General features: G+C 40.6%; 1 pseudogene; it reads right to left on the reverse strand.

Moving 5' to 3' along the window:
• Window positions 1-5,323: 5,323 nt before the first annotated feature.
• On the reverse strand, window positions 5,324-7,205 carry LOC118915721 (cytochrome c oxidase subunit 1-like; annotated as a pseudogene).
• Between the last annotated feature and the right edge of the window lie 1,357 nt (window positions 7,206-8,562).

Raw genomic sequence — 8,562 nt, forward strand, 5'->3', positions numbered from 1 at the left:
GAAATCGGATTAATAGGAACACTCCGGCAACTACTATTGTGCTGGAGTGGAGTAGGGCTGAGACTGGGGTTGGCCCTTCTATGGAGGAAGGGAGTCAGGGGTGTAGTCCAAATTGTGCGGATTTTCCGGTGGCTGCTAGTAGTAGACCCATTAAAGGAATGTTTGTATTTTCGGGGTTTAGTATAAAGATTTGTTGGAGGTCTCATGAGTTTAGGTTTGTGAGAAATCATGCTATTGATATGATGAGTCCGATATCTCCAATGCGGTTGTATAGAATGGCTTGTATGGCTGCTGTGTTTGCGTCTGTCAGTCCGTATCATCAGCCAATTAGGAGAAAAGATATGATGCCTACACCTTCTCATCCGATGAAAAGTTGGAACATGTTGTTGGATGATACTAGGATTATTATTGTGATTAGAAAGATTAGTAGGTATTTGAAGAATCGGTTGATGTAGGGATCTGATTTTATATATCAGAGGGAGAATTCTATGATGGATCATGTTACAAATAGGGCTACTGGTATGAATGTTATAGAGAAGTAGTCTATTTTGAAGCTTATTGTTAGTTTTATTGTTTGGATTGTTATTCAGTGTCAGTTGAAGATGGTTGCTTCTTTGTTTGAGTAAATAAATATTATTGCGGGGATTATGCTGATTATAAAGGCTAATGCAACTATGTTTTTTACGTGGAAGGGGTAGTTTTTGTTCATGTAGATATTTGTGGGGGTAATTATGATCGGTATAATTAATACTGTTAGTGTTATGAGGGAGGAGCATGTTAGAATGTTAATTACTTTTACTTGGAGTTGCACCAAATTTTTTGGTTCCTAAGACCAATGGATGTCTGTCATCCTCTAAAAGTTTAAAAAAGCCATATTTTTATGTATGGGGGCAGGAGTTAGCAGTTCTTGCATACTTTTTTGGTAAGTAAGAAGTTTGGGTCTTCTATTATCAGATTCACAATCTGGTGTTTTGTTAAACTATACTTACAGTAGAGAGATCCTAGGATGATTTTGGGGTTGATTGATAGTAGCAGGAGGGGTAGTATGTGGAGGGCTATTAGGGTATTTTCTCGGGTAAAGGAGGGGCTGATGTTGTTGATATGGTGGGTGTATTTGCTTTGTTGAGTAGATATTAATATGTATAACGAGTAGATGGCTGTAATGATGATATTTGTTCCAGTTAGAATAATGGTAGTGTTGGCTCATGAGAATGTTGATACTACTACGAACAGCTCTCCGATTAGGTTGATGCTGGGTGGTAGGGCTAGGTTAGTCAGGCTTGCTAAGAGCCATCAAGCAGCTATTAAGGGTAGGAGGGTTTGTAGTCCCCGTGCTAGTATTATAGTTCGGCTGTGAATTCGCTCATAGTTTGTATTTGCTAGGCAAAATAGTATAGATGATGTCAGACCGTGGGCGATCATGAGGGCAGTGGCTCCTATGTAGCTTCATGGGGTTTGGATTAGGATTGCAACGATTACTAGTGCTATGTGGCCTACAGAGGAGTAAGCGATTAATGATTTTAAGTCGGTTTGGCGTAAGCAGATAGAGCTTGTTATGATTATCCCTCATAGGGATAGTATTAGGAAGGGGTACGCTATGGATGTTGTTACTGGTTCGAGTATGACAGTGATGCGTATTATGCCGTATCCGCCTAGTTTAAGCAGTACGGCTGCAAGTACTATGGAACCTGCAATGGGAGCTTCTACATGAGCTTTTGGTAGTCAGAGGTGTAGTCCATAGAGGGGTATTTTTACTATGAACGCCATTATGCATGCTTGTCAAATTAGTATATTTGATCAAGAGTCGTTTATGGGTTTTGCTCAGTGTTGTAGTACTAGTATGTTAAGAGTTCCTGTCACGTTTTGGGTATATATAAGCACTACTAGAAGGGGGAGTGATACTGCTATTGTGTAGAAGAGGAAGTAGGACCCTGCATTTAGTCGTTCTGCTTGGTTTCCTCATCGTGTGATGATGATTAGGGTTGGTACGAGTGTCGCTTCAAATAGGATGTAGAATAAGATGAATTCAGAAGAGGTGAATGTTATGATTAGTAATGCTTGAAGGGTGATTAGTATGGTGATGTATAGTTTTTTTCGGTTTAGGGGCTCGTTAGAGATATGGGCTTGGCTGGCCATTAATATTAGGGGGAGGAGTCATGTTGTCAGTACAATTAGGGGTGCTGATAGGGAGTCTGAAAAAAAGGTGGTTGAGAAGTTTATACTGCCGTGATTGTGTTGGCCTAGGATGGTTAGGGATGTTAAGCTGATTAGTATGCTGTATGATGTGACATTAATTCATAGTATGTTTTTACTTGATAGTCATGTCAGGGGGATTAGTATGGTTGTAGGGACAATTAGTTTTAGCATTGTAGTAGGTTTAGGTTTTGTACGTAGTCTGTGCCGTATGTATTAGATACAAGTACTAGTAGGGAGAGACCCAGGGCAGCTTCACATGCTGCTAGTACGAGGAGGATGATGGGCACTATGTTAGCTAGCGTGAAGTGGTTAGTTTAGTTAGGATTGTGATGGTAATTATTATGAATAGGGATAGTATTATGCCTTCTAGACATAATAATGATGATATTAAGTGTGATCGATATATTAATATTCCTACTAGGGAGATGGTAAATGCTAGTATTGTGTTGATGTAGATTAGGGACATTTGATAGCTATGAGTAAGTCATAATCTAATGAGTCGAAATCATTTATTTTGTGTAAACTAGCTATCATATTCGGTTCATTCTAGACCTTTTTGTGTTCATTCATAGGCTAGGCTGATTGCTAATAGTGAGATGAGTATTAGGGCTACTGTGAGTATGGTGTTTAGGTTGTTTGTCTGTGATGCTCACGGGAGTGGTAGAAGTAGTGCGATTTCTAGGTCGAATAGTAAGAATGTGATAGCGATCAGGAAAAATTTTATGGAGAATGGTAGTCGCGCCGATCCTATGGGGTCAAACCCGCATTCGTATGGAGTGATTTTTTCTGAGTATGTGTTTAATTGGGGGAGTCAGAAGGCGATTAATATAAGTAGGGATGCTAGTATGGTATTGGTTACTATTACTAAGAGGAGGTTTATTATTTTCTTCTGGGTTTTGACCAGAGCTTGTTAATTGGAAGTCAACTGTACTGTACATACTTAGAAAATAGGAACCTCATCAGTAGATAGAAACATATAGGAATAATCATACTACGTCTACAAAGTGTCAGTATCAGGCAGCAGCTTCAAATCCGAAGTGGTGGTTTGATGTGAAGTGGTATTTTAGTTGTCGTAGTATACATACAATTAGGAAAGAGGTACCGATAATGACATGTAAGCCGTGGAATCCGGTTGCTATGAAGAAGGTGGAACCGTATACGCCATCGGAAATTGTGAATGGTGCTTCATAGTATTCTGAAATTTGCAGTAATGTGAAGTAAATACATAGGAGAATTGTGATTAGTAGTGCCTGGGTTATGTGGCTTCGGTTGCCTGCTGTGATGTGCTCAAGTAATTGATACTCCTGAGGCCAGGAGAACGGATGTGTTGAGCAGAGAGACTTCTAGTGGGTTTAGTGGGTTAATGCCAGTAGGAGGTCAACATCCTCCTAGCTTGGGAGTGGGGGCTAGGCTTGAGTGGTAGAATGCTCAGAAAAAGCCAGCGAAGAAGAATACTTCTGAGATAATAAAGAGGACTATACCATATCGGAGTCCTTTTTGTACTGTGGGTGTATGGTGACCTTGGAAGGTGCTCTCTCGTACAATGTCGCGTCATCATTGATATATTGTTAAGAAGTTTGTTGTTAGTCCTAGGAGTAGTAGTTTTGTAGAGTTAAAGTGGAATCATATTGCTAGGCCTGATGTTATTAGGAGGGCAGATAAGGCTCCGGTTAGGGGTCAAGGGCTTGGATTTACTATGTGGTAGGAGTGGGTTTGATGGGTCATTATGTATTGTCGTGTAAGTAAAGGCTGACTAGGAGAGTAAATACGTATGCTTGAAGGAGTGCAACTGCGAATTCAAGGATTGTGAGTAGGACTAGGATGATGAAGGTAGTTGTAGCTACGGTGAGGTTAATTGATATTAGGGCGAGGGTTGCACTTCCAATTAGGTGTATTAGTAAGTGGCCAGCAGTAATGTTGGCAGTTAGTTGTACTGCGAGTGCCATGGGTTGAATTAGTAGGCTGATTGTTTCAATGATTACTAGTATTGGGATGAGAAGGGTTGGTGTGCCTTGGGGTAGAAAATGGGCTAGAGATGTTTTTGTTTTGTGTCGGAATCCTGTGACCATGGTAGCTGCTCATAGGGGAACGGCTATGCTCAGGTTTATTGATAGTTGGGTCGTGGGTGTGAATGAATGGGGTAATAGGCCTAGTAGGTTCGTAGATGCAATGAAAATGATTAGTGTTACTAACATTAGGGTTCAGGTTTGTCCTTTGTAGTTGTGGATGCTTATTATTTGTTTGGATGTTTGTTTTAGGAGTCATTGTTGGATGGATACGACACGGTTGTTAATTAGTCGTTTTGATGTTGGGAAGAGGATTATTGGGAATATAATAATAATTGTGACAATAGGAATTCCTATTATTACTGGGGTAATGAAAGAGGTGAATAGATTTTCGTTCATTTTTTTTCTCAAGGGGTGGGTGTTTTGTGATATAGTTTTGTTGAAGCTTCTGCGTCGTGAGGGTAGTAGTGTTTGGAGATTTTTAATTGAACTAGAATGAAGAGAGTTAAGATCATAGATATGATTGTGATAGATCATGTTGTGGTATCTAGCTGAGGCATGTCATTAAGGAGAGGTATACTCTCTGTCTCTAACTTAAAAGGTTAGTGCTACTAGCTTCTTAATGATTTACAGTATAGATGCAGTTCAGTTTTCAAATGTTTTTAGGGGTACTAGTTCGAGGACGATTGGCATGAAGCTATGATTTGAGCTGCAGATTTCTGAACACTGTCCGTAGAATAAGCCTGGCCGAGTTGATATTAAGGTCGTTTGGTTTAGACGTCTGGGGATAGCATCTGTTTTTAGGCCTAGGGATGGGACGGCTCAGGAGTGTAGGACGTCTTCAGATGAAATTAGCATGCGGATAGTCATTTCCATGGGTAGTACAAGCCGATTGTCTACTTCTAGAAGTCGAAGTTCTCCAGGTTTTAAGTCTTGGGTTGGGATTATGTATGAGTCGAAACTTAAGTCCTCATAGTCTGTGTACTTGTAGCTTCAGTATCATTGGTGACCTATTGTTTTTACAGTTAGGGAAGGGTTGTTGATTTCATCTATTATGTAAAGGATGCATAGGGAGGGTAGGGCAATTAGGATTAAGATGATTGCAGGTAAAACAGTTCAGATGGTTTCTACTTCTTGAGCATCTATTGTACTTGTGTGAGTGAGTTTGGTTGTTAACATGAGGGAGATAATATACAGTACTAGAGAGCTGATCAAGAACACGATTATTAGCGTATGGTCATGAAAGTGGAGTAGTTCTTCTATAATTGGAGATGTGGCATCTTGGAAGCCTAGTTGGAGGAGGTATGCCATATAAGTATAAAGGGCTTAAACCTATAATTTAACTTTGACAAAGTTATGTAAATTTTACTAATACTTCTGTGATTGAGAGATACATAGAGGCTATGATGTTGGCTTGAAACCATTGTTTGGAGGTTCGATTCCTTCCTTTCTTGTTTTGACTAGGTTTACGAAGGCAGGTTCTTCAAATGTGTGATAGGGTGGCGGGCAGCCATGTAGTCATTCGAGGTTGGTGTTTGTTGACTCTACTATAAGAACTTCTCGTTTAGAGGCGAAGGCTTCTCAGATCATGAAGACTATGAGCATTATGGCGGTCAGTGAGATGAAGGATCCTATGGAGGACACAGTGTTTCACATTGTGTAAGCATCTGGGTAATCTGAGTAGCGTCGAGGTATTCCTGACAGTCCGAGGAAGTGTTGAGGAAAGAAAGTTATGTTTACTCCTACAAACATGATTGTGAAGTGGATTTTTGCTCATGTATTGTTGAGAGTGTACCCTGAGAATAGTGGGAATCAGTGGACAAAGCCTCCTATGATGGTGAAGACTGCTCCTATGGAGAGGACGTAGTGGAAATGGGCTACTACGTAGTAGGTGTCATGAAGGACAATGTCTAGGGATGAGTTGGCCAATACGATGCCAGTTAGGCCTCCAACTGTAAATAAAAAGATAAAGCCCAGAGCTCATAGTATAACGGGGGCTCATTTTACATTCCCTCCATGTAGGGTTGCTAGTCAGCTAAATACTTTTACGCCTGTTGGGATTGCAATGATTATGGTGGCTGATGTGAAGTAAGCTCGTGTGTCAACATCTATCCCTACTGTAAATATATGGTGTGCTCATACAATAAAGCCTAGGAAGCCAATGGACATCATTGCTCAGACTATGCCTATGTATCGAAAAGGTTCTTTTTTTCCTGAGTAGTAAGTTACGATGTGGGAAATTATTCCAAAGCCAGGAAGAATTAAGATGTACACTTCGGGGTGTCCAAAGAATCAGAATAGGTGTTGATATAGAATAGGGTCTCCTCCTCCAGCAGGGTCGAAGAAGGTTGTGTTTAGGTTGCGGTCGGTCAGTAGTATGGTAATGCCGGCGGCTAGTACAGGTAGGGATAATAGTAGAAGTACGGCTGTAATTAGGACTGATCACACGAACAGTGGGGTTTGGTATTGGTTTATTGCAGGGGGTTTCATGTTGATGATAGTTGTAATAAAATTAATAGCCCCTAGGATTGAGGAAACACCTGCTAAGTGGAGGGAAAAAATGGTTAGGTCTACTGATGCTCCTGCATGTGCTAAGTTTCCTGCTAGAGGAGGGTACACAGTTCATCCTGTTCCAGCTCCCGCTTCAACTATGGAAGAGGCTAGAAGGAGTAGGAAGGAAGGGGGGAGTAGTCAGAAACTCATGTTATTTATACGAGGGAATGCCATGTCAGGAGCTCCAATTATTAAGGGTACTAGTCAGTTTCCAAAGCCCCCAATTATAATTGGTATGACTATAAAAAAGATCATTACGAATGCATGTGCGGTAACGATTACATTGTAGATCTGGTCATCTCCCAGGAGAGTCCCAGGTTGACCTAGCTCAGCGCGAATTAGGAGGCTTAATGCAGTGCCGACCATTCCAGCTCAAGCGCCGAATAAGAGGTATAGTGTGCCAATGTCTTTGTGGTTTGTTGAAAAGAGTCAATGATAAGTGAACATAGGTAGGATGGCTGAATAAGTATTAGACTGTAAATCTGAACATAGAGGTTAGAGCCCTCTTCTTACCAGGTCCTGAGGTGATTACATATTGAATTGCAAATTCAAAGAAGCAGCTTCAACTCTGCCGGGACTTCTCCCGCCACTTTTTCTTCATGGCGGGAGAAGTAGATTGAAGCCAGTTGATTAGGGTTTTTAGCTGTTAACTAAAGTTTCGTGGGTTTGTATCCCATCAGTCTAGTAAGGATTTAGCTTAATCAAAGTGCCTGATTTGCATTTAGGTGATGTAGGTTGAATTTCTGCAGTCCTTAGGTCAGGGACTAAATAGTTTATATTTGCTTAGAGCTTTGAAGGCTCTTGGTCTATGTAACCTAAGTCTCTAGGTTAGGACTGATATAATGGGAGTTAGTGGGAGTGCTATTGTGGATAGAATGATTAGGGGTGAGGTTAGTTTTATAATTTTTGTTGTTTCGAATTGTCATTTTATTTTTATGTTGTTGGTAGTTGGGAGTATAGTTAGTGCTGTGGAGTACGCTAGGCGTATGTAGAAGTATAGGTTGAGTAGGGCTATAATTGCTATTATTGTTGGTAGTATTACTATGTTATTTTTAGTGAGTTCTTGGATAATTATTCATTTGGGTATAAATCCGGTTAGTGGAGGAAGGCCTCCTAGTGATATTAGGATTAGGAGTGCGAGGACTGTGATTAGTGGTGTTTTGTTTGACAGGTGGGATAGGGATAGGGTTGTTGTTGATGAATTGTATAGTAGGACTGTGAATATGGATAGTGTTATTATGATGTAGATTAGGAGGTTTAGGATAGCAATGTCAGGGTTATATATTATGATTATCGCTATTCAGCCTATGTGGGCGATTGAAGAGTATGCTATGATTTTTCGCAGCTGGGTTTGGTTTAGGCCTCCTCAGCCTCCAACCAGGATTGAGAGTGCGGCTATAATTGCTAGTATGTTTGTGTTGATTGTAGGTATGATTTGGTACAGGATTGATATCGGTGTGATTTTTTGTCAGGTTAAGAGGAGTATGCCTGATGATAGTGGGCTTCCTTGTGTTACTTCTGGCACTCAGAAGTGGAATGGGGCTATTCCCAGTTTTATGGCTATAGCTGTAGTGATGATAGCTGATGGTAAGGTGTTGTGTATTTTTGTGATGGTTCATTGTCCGGAAGCTATTAGATCAAGTGTAATGGCTAGTATTAGTAATATAGACGCGGTGGCTTGAATTAGGAAGTATTTTGTGGCTGCTTCTATGGCTCGTGGGTTAAAGTTTTTTATTAGAATGGGGACTATGGCTAGTATGTTTATTTCGAAGCCGATTCAAATTATTAGTCAGTGGGAGCTGATTAG

This window comes from Manis pentadactyla, chromosome 14 (assembly GCF_030020395.1).
Source record: "Manis pentadactyla isolate mManPen7 chromosome 14, mManPen7.hap1, whole genome shotgun sequence".
Lineage (NCBI taxonomy): Eukaryota > Metazoa > Chordata > Mammalia > Pholidota > Manidae > Manis > Manis pentadactyla.